This window comes from Manis javanica, chromosome 6 (genome assembly GCF_040802235.1).
Source record: "Manis javanica isolate MJ-LG chromosome 6, MJ_LKY, whole genome shotgun sequence".
Classification (NCBI taxonomy): domain Eukaryota; kingdom Metazoa; phylum Chordata; class Mammalia; order Pholidota; family Manidae; genus Manis; species Manis javanica.
In genome coordinates, this window is record NC_133161.1 from 130,937,528 (window position 1) to 130,953,069 (window position 15,542).

Sequence of the window (15,542 nt, forward strand, 5' to 3'; positions counted from 1 at the left end):
CATGTGTGGGCCAGGCTGCCACACGCCAGGCAACAGTCTTCCCAACAAAGCGCCACGTCCAAGGGGTGAACCCCCAGGTGGGAACAGTACAGGAGGCCCAGAGGGTCACTGCAGCGGGTGGGGCCCAGGCAGAGTGAGCAACCAGCCGCATGCCTGCGCTTCAGGGGGAGAGGGTAGACGAGCGGCTGGTAGAAGGAGTGATGGGCTAAAACACAAGGCTTTGGGGAAGGGAGGAGTCAGGGATACCTGGGTTCAAATCCAATCCAGGTGAACGTCTGTGGGGCCCACTGCCTTTACCTGCTCCCCTTTCCACACAGAAGCCCTTCTCAGGGTGCCCAAGAGGCACCCTCCCTGAGACGTCACACAGCATCACACAGGCAGGAAGTGTTTCCATTTCAGAAGTGCTCCTCGCATCTCGGACTTCAATCAGCCAAAATGTCGCTGTACTCCCTGTTGCAACCGCAGCCACAATGGGCACCCTCAGCCTGCCACTCAGCCACTCACAGACACCAAGTCTCCACCTGGAAAGTCAAGGGATGGGGTGGGCCTGCCCTGCATGGCAGGAGACACTGAACAGACCTGGCTGCGCCCAGTTAGGGCCTCTGGCCAGCTGAGGGACTCGGCCCACCCATGCTCCTTTTCTGGCATCAGATTTCTCATTTGTGAAATGAAAGGGCTTTATTATACGATCTTTAAGGTACCTTCCATCCCTAACATTTTCCATTTCTGAGTTAACCAATATCCAGAAGATTTAATTAAGTATTGGTTCAGATCATTGGATCAAAATCACTAGAATGCACTCCCTTGACAGGAAATATAGCTGCATTGTTCACAGCTATGTCCCTGGTGCTGAGAACAGACCTGGGCATACAGTAGGGACTCAATAAGTACTGAATGGATGGATGGATGGATGGATGGATGGATGGATGGATGGATGGATGGATGGATGTGCTTTCTAAGAATGTGTACCAAGCAAAGGCTGTTAAAGACATTGTTAAGTTAATTCACTTGGGAAAAATTCAACTGGGCACAAGGACTCATCCCACCATGACAAAAGTAACCTGATAGGGGCATCACAGCCACATTGGGAAAATGCACTGAGAGTGGAGGATTGTGGACACATGCACATCAGAATTCCCAGATGATGGGCTCAGGGATGCTGTCAATTCTCACTTCCCAATTTCAGAAGGTTTCTAGAAGGAGAGAAGACTTAAAACTCTGTGAGGAGGGTGAAACTCAATGCTGTGTGCAAAAGAGCACACAGACCACGTGTAAGAAGCCATCAGACGCAGACTGAAGCCCAGGCACAAGGACTGGGGGAGGAGGCGTGGCAGAACCACTCCTGAAGCTGAATGGCCCGGTTCTTTCATTTGTTCAGTGGCCCCAACATCGCTGCCCTGGCTCTTTTCTTAGGTTCTCCTCTGAGCCCTCATCAGGACGGTAATGCCCAGCATGCCAGAGAACGCCTAGGAGCTGCCCACCGTCCCCAGGGAGGACCTTCACCCTCTAAAGTCAGCACTGAGCACCCACTGGAGGTCTGTCTATCCTCTGGCAGTCGGCGCCCGCCCAGCTCCGGGTCTCCTCCTCTGCTTTCATCAGGACTAATCCCGGAAATGCAAAGACCTCAAATGACAGCTGGGCAAGATCCTTAGGAAGGTGCCGTCCTCGGTACGGGACCGCCCACTCACTGTGCAGGAGCCTCTGCTCTCGCAGACAGGTGAGAGGCTCTCCCTCCAGGCCCACCCGCTTCACTTACCTTTCCTCTCTGGGACTCCTGGTCCAGGGTCCGTGCCAGAACTCGATGTGCTTCGTCATCTGCAGTTGACCTGCAGGCCTCCCCCTACCCATCATACCCTTTAAGTGGGAGAGCAGACTTCCCAGCTCCTAGCTCTGTTCTTTCAGTGGAATCACACACAAGCCACCCAGAGAATTGCTCACTCATCATCAGAACACCATCCCTGACATTGTATTTGCTTCCTGATGTGGCTTAAATAACACACATCTATGATTTTATAATCAATGGTCAGGAGGTCAGAAGCCCAAAATGGGTGAGGGGGCTGTGCTCCTTCTGGAGGCACCAAGGGACAGTCTGTGACTCTGCCTTTTCCAGCTTCTAGAGGCACCCGAAATCTCTGAGTGCTGGCCCTCCCCCACCTCCAAAGCCAGCGGCATAGTGCTGTCGTCTCCCCCCGACTCTGACTCCAACTCTGACTTCGACTTACTCTGCTTCCGTCCTCGCTTCTCCTCTCTCTCTGACTGTCCTGCCTCCCTCTTATATGGACCCTCATGATGACATTGGCCAGCCTAGATAATCCAGGGTAATCTCCCTGTCTCAAGATCCTTAGTCTAGTCATCGGCACATATTCTCAGGGCCCAGGGTTTGGAGTGGTGACATTGTTGGGGGCCATGGCATGGCTTCAGAGACTCAAAACCACCCAATGGCTTCCTATAAAAAAAAACGTAATGCCCTGACAATACCTGAGCCAGCAGGTCCCCAGCTACCTCTTTGAGGTCAGTATTGACTAGTCTCTTGTGCACACTTGGTTAGCCGCGTGAACCTGCTCGGGATTCCTGCGGGGCCTCAGCCTGCAAACCTTCTCTTGCAGATGAACATGGCGGCTCTCTCTCCTCTTCCGTCTCTGCCTGAATGTCACTTTCTCAGTGAGAACCTCCCAGACCACCCTTCCTAACATGGCAATGCTCCTCCTGCCTGCGCCTGCCTGGCATTCCCTACTCCCTGCTTTATTGCTCTTCTGGGCCCTTATCACCCTCCAGGACACTGTCTCAGTTCCTTTCCATCTGCTGACAGTCCACCCCTTGCACAGATAAGCTCCGTGAAGAAGCTTGTGTCTGTCTTGGCCTAACTATAATCTCAGGGCCTACAATAGCCCCTAAAACTGAGTGGGTACTCAGTAAACATCTGTGAAATTTCATTCCAAATAATATTTTAAGCACCTATTATCATTGCACAATTCCAGGAGGCTCTGTCCACATCATAGTTTATGCCCCATCGCATCTGGTGGGAGAGTCTCTGTGTTAGAAGCAGAAAAGATAAAGAAAGAAGACCGTCTCTGTCCTCAAGGATTAGGACATCCAGCAGGAAAGGCAGAAGCAAAACCAAATAACAGCACTGTGGTGAGGCAGGCAGTAACCGACCCCTCACCTCTCCATCTCACGTAGGCACTGACAGCACGGCCACCTTGCCTGTACTTGGCTTTGACAGCCTCATGCAGTAAACAGCAGGCTTCCTCCACGAGGCTCAGAAGGCAGGTGTGTGATGACTCAGAGGGTTGTTTCCAATAGAAGCATAATAAAGCAACCCAATATCACTGATGCCTTGTTGCAGAACTGGGTCAGGCCAGCAGAGGCCATCGGCCGCATGCCACCCATCTGAAAGAAGCTGGGTCCCCATGGCCCACAGCACAGTCTGCCAGGAGCCTACAGTGCTTAACTCCCTGAGCTCATACAACTAAGTGCCCAGCTTGGACTCAAAACCCACATTGCTCTCTTTTATCTCCTCCTGGAGATGCAGTAGAACAGCTAAAATGAAAACAATTAATCAAGGCTTCTAACACCAGAGCTTTTTATCTCTGTGTAGCACCAATTATTTAATGGCAAAGAAAGCAAGCTGCCTGCATGGGCTGAGGCTGCAATGCTTCCAGACAGCCTCCTCCCACAGACGAAGCAAAGGTAAAGTCCCTCTGGGTTGGGCAGCCTCTGCCTGTGGAAGGCCAGAGGCCAGGTCCCAGCCTGGAGATGCACGTGCGTCTGCAGCGCTGTGCCCCTTCATCCATGCCTGGACTGAACGTTCACTGCCCCCACCCCAGGGCCTGGTCACGGAGCCTTCCTCCGCCTTAATTCAGGAGGCCAAGGGGCAGAAGGATCTACCCTGCTTACTCTGATCTGGCCGTAAATGGCTTGCATTTGGGGGCACCAGTGAGAAAGGCACAGCCCTATCAGGCAGCAGACAGCGCCCTGGGTGAACCAGTGGGTCCTCCATCCCACAGTCCCCACTGTCCATGAGGCCTCAGGAGTGAATCAGCCCATTAGACAGAATTCCCAGAGCACTTACTACCACACCACACACTGTGGGGGAAAGAAGGAATTTAAGTAGAATCTGTGTTCTCAAGACTACATGGACAAGCAGCTGGAAAACCATCCCACTCACGTAAACACATACACAACTGGGAGCCACATAGAAAGCACAGAGAGGATGGGTCAAAGAGCCAGCCAGGGGACACAGAGGCCACAGTGAGCCGAGGCGGTCGGGGGAGGCGTCCCGGGAGACGGCGAGGGGGCTGCTTCCTGGTAACGAGGGTCTGGCAGGCACCCCCGTGGGTAGAAGGAGGGGCATGTGCAGAGACCAGGCACAGGTGTTGCATGTCAAAAGGGTGACTGCAGACCCCTCCGCCTAGGACAGCAGACTCATTTGAGCAAAGCACAGGAGGCCAGCTTAGAGAAAGGCAAACAAGCCAGCTGGTCTGCCTGCCAACCCGCGCCATCCTCTTCCAACATGGCAAACTCACAATGCCACCTCCAAACCAACCACTCCAAAGCACGCACTGTGTCCAAGCACTGTCTCTGCACTTTTCAGGTCCCACGTTACTTATTCAAACCAACAACCCTATGACCTGGACATCATTTTGTAAATGAGAAAACTGAGGCCCAGAAAGGCTAAGTGAGTGGACTGAGGTTGCACAGCCAGCAAGTGTTGGAGCTGGGTTTTGAACTGAGAGAGTCTAGCTCCAGAGCTCACCGAGTTGTTTTTATTCCCAGTGCCTTTATTTCTTCAGAAGTGATGTCTTTTTAGTCCACACTTTGCCTGACAACTACATCAATTAAGCCTTAACAGAAACAACCACCCATAGCTGGACCCCCACAGATCAAAACTGCGGGTCCTGGTTCCTGGAGCCTTGGAGTCCCCACCACTGGGTTGGTGTGCTGGCTCCCACACAGTCGGTTCACAGCAGCTGCTGAAGCCTGTCCACTCTGCCTGCTGGAACACCTCCCTAGGACCACCAGGCCTCCCTCCTCCAGCAACAAAAAGATTAATACCTAACAGCCCACATTTTTAACTGCTGTGATACATTACCTTTTGCAAACAAGTGCTGATGGTGTCCAGAGAGGATGATTACTTATCCCTCTTGAGTAAAATAAGCAGAAGCCAACCTCAGGCTCTGGGGTTCCCTGTAGAATATGGGTCTAGGTGTTGTCAGAGCAAGCAGTGGCTGTGATGAGACCTGGGAGAGGACACCTTCTGAAGGGCCAGCTCAGCCCTGCACATTTCCAGGTGCCTGCTGCCTCCCACCACAGGACGACCATCAGGGATCCTGTAAATGTGGGACCTTTGGGGCTGGTGACAATTTTGATGGGCTGCACTAAAAGAATCTGTTAAGATGGTTAAGATTTAACATGAATGACTGCCTAAATGCTTCTTTTTATGTGTGTATAAAACTGGTATCATCAAAGCAGAGCCTTGGGATGATTAATGTGCCTGCAGTCTGCAGGGAGCCCGGGCAAGGATTATTACCTGCCCAGAGGTATGGCCAGAGGGGCCCTGACAGGAAGGATGTGGGCAGCAGGTGAGAAGGAGCAGCGACAAGGCAAGGAGACAGGATGGGCCCGGGCGAGGGGCAGGGGTTCATCAGCGACGCTGGGCTTTGAGATGCCACCAGGAGAATGGAGATGCCACACATTGATGGGGAAGTTAGAAGGAGAGGAATTTTATTTTATGTGATAAATTGGTAGACTAGGCCAGCCTGGAACTCGGGAGAGAAGGGAGAGGTGGCATCCCACCTCAGTTGGAGGGTCGGGTTCATACCTTGTTCATCACAGTATTCTCTGCGCATGAAGACGCGAAGCCCATGGCAGTCACTCACGTCTGGAACACGACGATTTGAATACTGTCACTGTGACCATGGAGTCAGACCTTGACGTTTAACCAGGTTTGTGAGGACTTGGGACAGAAAGGTCGTGACTGTTAGGACCCATCCAGAAACCTGTGTATTTCTGTTCCGAGGTCATGAATGTCAGCTGTCTAATCTGATGACTGGAGCACAAAGGCCAGAAGCATGTAGTTCCATCAGGAATTTTCCTGGGCTTCCATGTGCCCCTTCCACCACAATCCCCCAAATAGATGGCTCCATGAGAGAGCAGACCTCTGAAGTCACAGCCCATTTATAAAGGAGCTTGGGTGCTCACTAATGCAGCTCTGGTGCTACAGCAAAGAGTAGCAAAAGCCTCAGGGAAAATGGGGAGAGATTAAATCAAGGCTTTCTTATGTCTTGGTGATTTGAGAAGCCACTGTTACCCAGAGGGCTGGCTCATGGTCTGGACTTCAAAATCCCTGGCCTGTGGAGTCTGGACCCACCAACCCAAATGTGCCCAGGAAATCCCCGTCCCTGCTGGAATTCCACTCCCATTTCATAGGTGAGGAAACAGAAGTTCAGAGGAGGTAATGAGTTGCCCAGGAAATAAGGGGCAAGTCCATGTTCTCACCCAGGTATGTGTGACCCAGAATCCTGCATGGGGCCAGGGGGATGGACTGAAGAATAAAGAAAGGAGAGCCCCAGTCAAACGGCTCAGCACTGCCTCGGAGACTGTCCACCCCCGGATGCCTTTCCCAGCCAGATCCCTGTTAGGGTAGAGGAAGGGTCAGGGCTCATACTGTAAGCTGGGCTCAGGCATCAGCCCGGCACACCCAGAAAGGAAGGGGATGTGTGTTCCATTCAGATGCCCCGGAATCTTACCTCACACAAAGTGGACATTATGTCATGCATTTCTCTCTCCACAATGGTGGATTTGACAGAAAGAGGAACTGTATGGGCTGAGAAACCTACTTCCCATCCCACCAATTCCCATCGGCTTGCCCCTCACGGAATCAGAGCATCTTATCTGCCTCTGCTGCATTCTCCCATTACCCGGGACTGTCACCTGCTCTCTGTCCTCATCCCTCCAGCGCCGGGTCCTTCTTTGAGTGGCCCTGGGCTCTTTTACCACCACTCCGTCGCCCAGCAGAGATTCCTGCCAGACAGGATGACCCAAACCACTGCATGAAGGCTGTCCTGATGCCAGGACGGGCTGGGGTCTGTGCGATGGCCTGGGGGCTAGACCACACAGGAGCACCTGTGCCGCCTCTCCTGTGCTCATGGCCCAGCACCAACAGTGGAGAGAAAATCCTGGGAGACTTTGTCGAGGCAGAATCTGCTCTCAGAGGGGGCTCTCAGTGGCTATGATGCCTCAGCAACTTTAAAAAGCAATGATCTCTGTGCCAGGCTTCCCTCTGAGAGCTGATGGGACCAAAAGAACAGCTTCACTCAGGGGGAAAAACAAGGGACAGAAAGTGTCAGGGTGAATACAGCCAGTCAGAGAGCATGGCTCTGCTGAGCTGGAGACTCTGGGGTCTGGTTTCGTTTTTGCTTTTCTCTTTGCTGAGATGCTTATGAGGCTGCTTCAGGGCACAGACAGCTCCTCTGGCTAAGATGCTTTGCAGGAGAGAAAGAAGGGAAGAGCCTCCGGCTTCCAGAAGAGTCTGCGTAAATCTGGGGGGTGATTTCAGTTCCAGAGCTGAGACTCCTGTGTGAACGGGCAAGTCAGGGTAGTAAATAGGGATTACTAATCGGTAACTGGCTCCCACCCCTAGAATTTGTCAGGCGTTTGGTAGCTGTTCTGATCCTGCTCCACTCTTCACAGTTCATGTGTCACAGGGGCCAGTGGGCAGACTGGAAGCAGACCCAGGATGCTTTCCTGCTGCCTGAGGTCCTGGCAGGGTACAAAGGGCCTGGATGGAGCTGTGCTTCCTGTAGAGATCTGGGTAAAGGCACCTTGCCTGTGGACAGCAGAGAGACACTAGTCACAGATCAGACAGGTGTTGGGTTTAAACCTGGCTGCCTTATTTACCAGCTGCAGGGTCTTCTTCTCTGAATAGGAACAGTTCCAGGAGGAAATGCTACCCAAGGCAAGAGGGAAACATCTCAGGCGTCCATCTACCTCTTTCTGATGGACTTCTATCAGTATTTACTGATATATTAATAACAAAGTATTGATATATTTACTGCAACTAATACAGCACCTCAGATTCATTAAGCACCTATTATGCACATTGTACTTTCTAAGCAGTATGAAATAAAAAGCACAACACACCCCACATAGAACCACTAATACACAGAACAGCCCTTGAAAGCCCTTGGCTCATTTCTACCCATTCACTCAGCATTTAATCACACCGCCCAGCAGCCCCAGCTCTGAGCTAGGCACTTCGGGAAATGCTGGGATGAGTCAGATACAGCTTCTAGCCTTACAGGGAATACATTCTGGTGGATAAAAATAAATTATGATTCACAAAAAGCCAGAGTGGAAGCTTAGGATTGTAGTGACTTCTGAGCTGGGCCCGGGCGTGTTCAGGAGGAGCTCAACAGATGGGAGAAGAATGGCTGCCTTTCCAGTAAAGACAGTGGATCACACATCGGGGAGGGGAGTTGCAAACACAGTAACAAATAACTGGCAAAGGGCAGAATGTGATAAATGTCAGATGAGTGTTTCTGACAGTAAATGTCAGACAAGTTAGAGAAAAGTGCCTGTTTGAATTGGGGGGATCGGGAAAACTATACAGAGAGGCCGGATTTTTACAAGGATCTTACAAAACACCCAGGCTTTGTTTAGTGGCTGGAGAAAGGAAGCGCACTCCAGGCAGAGGACAAGGTCAAGGAGAGCCAAATTCAGGACATCTGGAGGCAGGGCCACAGAGCTCAGAGTTTATTCTTGGAAGTGGGCAGTCGTGAAATGTCAGCTCCAAGGGGGCGGCTTGAGAAGAGGAGTGATTTCCCGTCCGAAGCAGAAAATCCCAAGCTGCAGAGCAGGACCGTCTCGGGCAAGCTCCGCAGCGAGGGATGGCAGGACAGCACCCATCTCCAGGGTGAGCCTGCTGCCCAGGGAAGCCTCCTTGCCCTTCAGAGGCTTACAAAGCACCCCTGCACCCCATCCGCCCCCACACACACAGTCCAGCAGCACTCACCCAGGGAGTGGCTGCTGCTCTTTATTCAGAGAGAGGCTTTTCTATCAAAAACAAAATGGAAACACCAAGGTCTCCTAAACAGTTCATCTTGAAAATACAATATTCCACTTTCTCTTTGCAGGTGGTGATGTGTGGTGCTCTGGACACCTTCTTAAGAAGATATGCCTCTTCTCTTGAAGCCTTGGAGCCCAGATGACTCCCCTCTGCTTTGTGCTACGTAGCAACTGCCCTGCCCAGGGGCCCAGCCAGACAACTCTCCAGTATTTACCTGAGGACACCAGGGAAGAGAAAACTATGCATGAACAAATCAGTAGCCTGACTTCCACAGAAAGGAATCAGGCAGGAAATAAAGATCACATATAATTCCATCGGCCTCTGCTAACATTTTAGTACTATATTTCTTCCTGGTATGTTTTTACAGATTTCTATACCATTGGTGTCATGTTATATGTACAATTGTGTATGCTACCTTTTTCCTAAGCACTTCCTGATGCCGGTCTGTAGCAGAATTCTCCTCTGACCCCTTGATCTGGCTAACTCTTACTCATTCTTGGTGTCCCAGCTTAGATGACATTTCTTCTAGGCAGAGTTCTCTGACTACTCATATTTTTAGTAACAGCCTCTCCTATCGGCTACCTTAGTCCTGTACCAAAGTCCTTATCAGCAGTAATAGAATTTCCTGGTTATGTAAGGGCCATGAGGCCAGGGAATGTGTCTGTTTTGACAATTGTATCCTCTATGCCTACCATAGTCCCTCACAATTATAGCCCCTATGCCTACCATAGTCCCTGACAATTGTATCCTCTATGCCTACCATAGTCCCTGACATTTGTATACTCTATGCCTACCATAGTCCCAGGTACATATTAAGTATTCCACAAATATTTGTTGGATGGATGCATGTCATTCTTTATAGACATCACATTTAAAGGTCACATAATATTTTAGTGTAAGGACATACCATATTTATAGCATGGTTGTATACCATAGTTGAACAATCCTCTATTTTCTTACTTTCCAGTTTTATTGAGCTATAATTGACATATAGCATTGTAATAGTTTTAGGTATACAACATAGTGATTTTATATATGTATATATATATGTTGCAAAATAATTGCCACAATAAGTTTAGTCAGCATCTGTCACCTCACAGTTACAATTTTTTCTTTTAATGATAAACAATTCTTAATTGTTTTACTCATTTGTTTCTTTTCTCTCCAGTAAACACTAAGTTCCACAAATTGCAGGAACCCTGTACTTTCTAGTCACCAGCATATCCCCAATATTGAATATGGTGTGTAGAACATAGCAGGTCTTGATATTTAAGGAATAAGTGATTTAAAGAGGGAATTAATATTTGGGTTGTGATTCTAATAAGTAACACTAGAATGAACATCCTTGTGCATGAATCTCAAACACAAAGGAGAACTATTTAATCAAATGGTTTGAACATATATAAAGACTTCTCATACATGTGCTCACACTGCTGTAAAGTCCTGCCATCAGTGATCAGCATATGAGAAAGCTGCTAATATGTCCTCAGTTCTTGAAGCACATCAAAAGCATATCTTTCAAATCTTTGTTGATTTAGTAAGTGAAAATAGGAACTCATTTTCACTAATTTGCACTTATTTGATTCTAGGAAGAATTAACCTTTTTAATATGTTTCTTAGACCTTGGTATTTCAACCTGCCCACTTATTATCTTTATTATTTATGGGGTTTTAATATTTTTCTTCCCAATATAGGCCTGAGCTCTTCAGATAATTTATTCTTTGTTTTTGATAGCTGTAACATTTTCCATTACATTTTCCTTTTCTCTATAGAACACTTCTGATGTACAGAATTTTCAAAAATCATCAAATTCTTGTTATTTCTTTTATTACTTTTATGTCTAAAATATGCTTTTTATTTCAAAGTATGCACAGACTTACATTTTTTTCTAATTTCAATTTCCCATTGACATATATCCCTTTTGACATATGGTATAAAGTGAAGTTCTAAAAAGCTTATTTTTCCCAAAGAACAAGTCATTTTTCCCCATAGTACCTGATTGCTTACCCCTTGCTGAGATGCCAGACCTCCTACAAGCTATCAGGACCCTTATCTGGGTTACTCTGCGCTATATAAATCCCTCTCCTCCTCCTTGGCTACTATACTGCCTTGGTTAGTAATGATTTTTGATATGTTCTAACATATGGTAAAACACACCTCCCTATCATAATTCAACTCCTCTGTTCTCATTCTTAGCTGTTTTCTTAGCTCTGTATTTGGTGTGGGTGGGGCACGTGGGCAGGCAGAGAGCTGTGCGGGATCCAGTGAGCACTCACCCTTTCCGGCATGTCTCCCCCAGAAATAGAGGTCACAGGGCAGGGCCTGGCCCCTGCCAGCAAAGAGCTGCCAGCAGAAGATCCATACAGCAATTATGCAGCTAATCTAGAGCCCAAATGAACATTTTGATCTGAAATAATTTGGTACCTTGGGCCAAAATAAAGATAAGAAATAGAATATACAAAGTAGCAACATCATGGCATAATTACAAAAAAAAAAGGCACCTGTAAGCATGAATCCTGATCTCAGCTCTGCTGCTTCCCAGCTGTGTGATCAGGGATACCACGTCTCCTCTCTGGCTGCCCTATTTACATCCGTGAATAGGTTGTATTAGATAGTCCTGAAATTCCTTTAGTTCTCTGAGTTTCTACCAGCCACATCTACAACTATTGTGCCTACATTTGCTTACTGATTAGCAAAATTTGGAAGATCTCACTCATTGGCCCTTAACCCTAATTATATGACATGTAATTTATCTTCAGCATTCCTGTCAATGACCTTTAGGGTCAAGCCTAAGACACCTACAGGACACTGGAGCATAATCCTAGGACCTCTGTGCCGATGCTGAAGCCAGGAGTCAGACGGCCCTCACACTGCCCCCTGCTCTTTGGGATCAAGGCTGATGACAATGGTCCGGCCAGCCTCTTTCCCTCAATGACCAGTCAAATGGATCCAGCATGGGAGACACAGCCAAAGCCACAGGACTCAGGAGGGTCTGGGGAGGGCAGGCACAGGGACAGCGTATCACTGAAGGGTGCAGTAGGCTGGAAATGCCCAGGGCTCTGGACCCTGCAGGCAGGCTGCCAGTCTCAGGGTAAGTCCCCTTACCGCTGCATGGACTGCAGTCAGCTGTGCGGTGACTTCTGGTGATACCTAGAAGGGGTCATTGTCCAGGTTCTTGTTGTTGCAGAAATTAGTTCTAATTCTGAAACACCCACTAACCCAAACAAATAAGGCTTTGCAGGGGGGCCCCAAATGTGGTTCTGGCTAAAATAAAGGAAATAGCTGAGTCCCCCACAAAGCTCCATCATGCAGACTTAAGGGAGCTACACTGTGCCTGAACCCAGAGGAGAGATTGGGAAGGGACCCAGCCTATCCCAGAGCCAGAAGTATCGGGAATATCATGGAAAGAAGAAAGATACAATGAAATGAAGCCTGAAGCTAAATTCCAGCTCACCACTCAGCAGCTGAGCAACATAGGGCACGTTGTTTAACCCCTCTGGGCTTCAGTCTTCACCTATAAAGTAGGAATTATTATTCATATAGATAGTGTCTCCATATGAGAGGCAATCAATAAATATTATTTTCTTCCTTTCCTCTTCCCAACCCAGGAGCAGAGATAAACTAAAAAGAGATACTGTCAAAAAAACAATTCAAATCCTGGCTCCCCACCTGTTTGTTAACAGGGTAAGTTGGATCTTCTCTTGAATCTCCCCCTTCTCAGCAGTGAAGGGGAATGATAATGCTCACAGCAGACAAGAGAGCAGTAGACAGATGTGAACATTCTTTATCCACTGAAAAGTGCCATGAAAAGGCAAGAAGCCAGATTTTTAAAAAATGGAGGAGGGCGCTTCTCTACAGATCCAGCGGGGCCTGGGGACGCCATGCGGCTACTTGAGGAGTGGCTTCACCTAATGAGCACCCAGTTCCTGTCCTTAGAGCCAGTCCCGCAGGGGGCCTGGGTCCGGGAGGGAGGTCGCCTCCTGCTGCAGGAGCTAATGATGACATGTTAACCTTCCCCGGGGGGTGTCCTCCATCGCTGGGCAGCGAACATGAGCTACTTTCTGGCTCATCTTTGCCTCTCTCAGCGGGGCAGCGGCCTCTGTGCAGGAGCCCCGGGGACTCTCCAACAGTGGGTTTCCTTCACTGCAATGTTAGTCTTCAAGAAAATAGGATCAGAGGGCTCAGATACACTCCCTGACTCTAAGAAAAGTTAAATGGGGCTGATATGTCCCTTGGGCTCTGGGCTCTGCCGTACTCCCTGTAGGATACCTTCCCCGTCTCCCTCTCCTGAGGGCCTTCTTCAGGATGCAGTTTGATGAGCCCAGAACGCCCCCAGAACTCACCACACCATACTGCTTACATGTCCCCTCCCCCAGGAGCATGACCAAGCAGACCGCACCTCCTCGCTGTGTGTCTCCAGCACCTGCTCATAACTGGCACTGGATGTAAGACAGACCTAGACGCGCCTCCCCCCAATGTCACGTGCTGAGGGCCCAGAGCAGCTGGGGGCGAGCAGGACAGTGTGGGGGTGGGGCTTGGCACACTGAGAAGGGCAAGGGAAAAGAACTGCCAGGAAACGGGGGACTTCAGCAGTGGGCCACACCTGATTCGGGAACGGCATCCCACAGTGGGGACAGAGGCCCTGTTTTTGCCAGGAGATTCCTCAATTTTGAGGTCATCTACCTACAGCAACCGTATTTTCGAACCAAAATCTGAAAAATGAGGATAAGAACTAAATCACACATGGTAGCCCATTCAAGGACCCCATTTACTGAAATGAACACAATCATGAGAAATCAACAGCAGAGGTCCAGCTTCTTGGTGGAGGCATCCGTGCTCCCGGCCGGGCTGTGAGGAAGCCCCCCAAGCCAAGCTCCAGAAGCACATTGCAGGTTACTGTGCCACAGCAAGTTCTGCGTCCTGGGCAACCTGGGGCAGTGGGGTGGGGCAGGAAGGGCTGTAGACTCACCCACCCAGTGCCTCGGGTCTCTGCAGAGAGCAGAGGTTTCCTCAGAGCCCATCTTGGCCAGGCATACTATCTTGAGCCACTAAGGGACATAGAATGAACCAGGAGACCTGGGCCCTGCTCCAAGCTCTCAGATGCTGTGTGATCTTGGGCAAATCCCCTGGAACCTTAGTCTCCATACCCACAAAATGGGTGCATGGTACAGTCCATGGTTTTTCTGAGGCTCTCAGGAGCTCCCTGAGGTACTTGGGAAGCCAGGAAGAGGTGACCCACCACTGCCCCCACCACAGCCTGCCTCACCCCCAACCCCAGGGCTTAACCCCCTTGAAGCAGGAACAGCAATTCTTTTATCTGTTGTAAACACTGGAGATTATTATTGTTTGGGAAAATCAAGTATGTAAACCACTGGACTGGATATCGTCTAAGAATCTTCCTGGCTTTTATCCCTGCGCGCCTCTTCAGTAGAACTGGACAGCAGAGCAGAGCCTGGCTCCAGACGGTTTCCCAGGCAGCCCCACGAGCGGACACCTCCCAGAAGGTGGGGGCTTCTCCTGGTGGAATGAAAGGGTCAGGACGGAGGTAACGTCCCCCCTCTCAGCTGGGACCAGAAACACATGGGGCCTGCTGCCCTCCCGCTATAGCTGTGCACCCTCCAGCAGCTGTTTCAGCTTCTCTGACTTGCTGTTTCCCTGCCTGCTAACTAAAAGGAAAACACTTCCCTGAAAGGTATTGACGCAGGGAAGTGTGGGACTCCTGGGAGGGCCTCTCTGAGTGCAGGTCCTTCCTTTCCCACTGTAAGGGGAGAACACTGGTTTGCTGCTTCTAAAAATAGCATTCCTGTATCCAGAGTTCTGTTTTTGGTTTATTTTTTCATAAGAGGCTTGACTGAGGAAAAATGTATAACCTTCTTGCATTATTATTAAAAGCATCCTTTAATCCTGCTGTGAAGAGCAGCAATTTATTTGGGGGTGGGGGCTCGGGAATAGCAAATTGCACCTCCAGAACAGAGTCGTCATCAGTTTATAAGCCCTCCAGGCCACTAAGCCAGGACTTCCACTGACCCTGCCAATGTGCAGGTACAGAAGAGGACAGGAAGGAGGGGGTCCCCTGCCCCTCGACCCCCACCCAGGATCCTGGGGAGCACCAGCCCCATCTCACGCAGCAGGACTGCAGCCTGACAAACATCTGGGAAAGGGAAGGTGAGCTGAGAGTGTGTGAGGTCCCCGAAGCTGCAGATGCTCACACCCCATGATCCGGCTTAGGCAGGGGTGTGTCAGTGCCTGCCTGTGGGCCCCAGATACTATGCTCAGCTACTGCTCATCCTGCCCCTCCTAGGTGAGTCCCTGTCTCTTCTAGGCCTCTAGGGCTGGCACACCCACTGCTTACCCCCTTCCAGGAACTGGGAAACTTTAGTTCATACAGTTGGTCTCCTGCTGCATCCGCCAGAGCTTTCTGCATAAGCCTCCTGCCAGCCTGACCTTCTCCAGGCACCTCTGTGCCAAGCTCCCC

At 49.8% G+C, this 15,542-nt stretch overlaps 1 long non-coding RNA gene across 1 annotated transcript; it reads right to left on the bottom strand.

Moving 5' to 3' along the window:
- Positions 1-9,144: 9,144 nt before the first annotated feature.
- On the bottom strand, positions 9,145-13,476 carry LOC140850208 (uncharacterized). The gene is made up of 3 exons (XR_012132894.1): positions 13,411-13,476; positions 12,522-12,581; positions 9,145-9,281 (listed from the first exon to the last, which is right to left on the bottom strand). It is a non-coding gene; the product is annotated as an uncharacterized lncRNA (long non-coding RNA).
- Between the last annotated feature and the right edge of the window lie 2,066 nt (positions 13,477-15,542).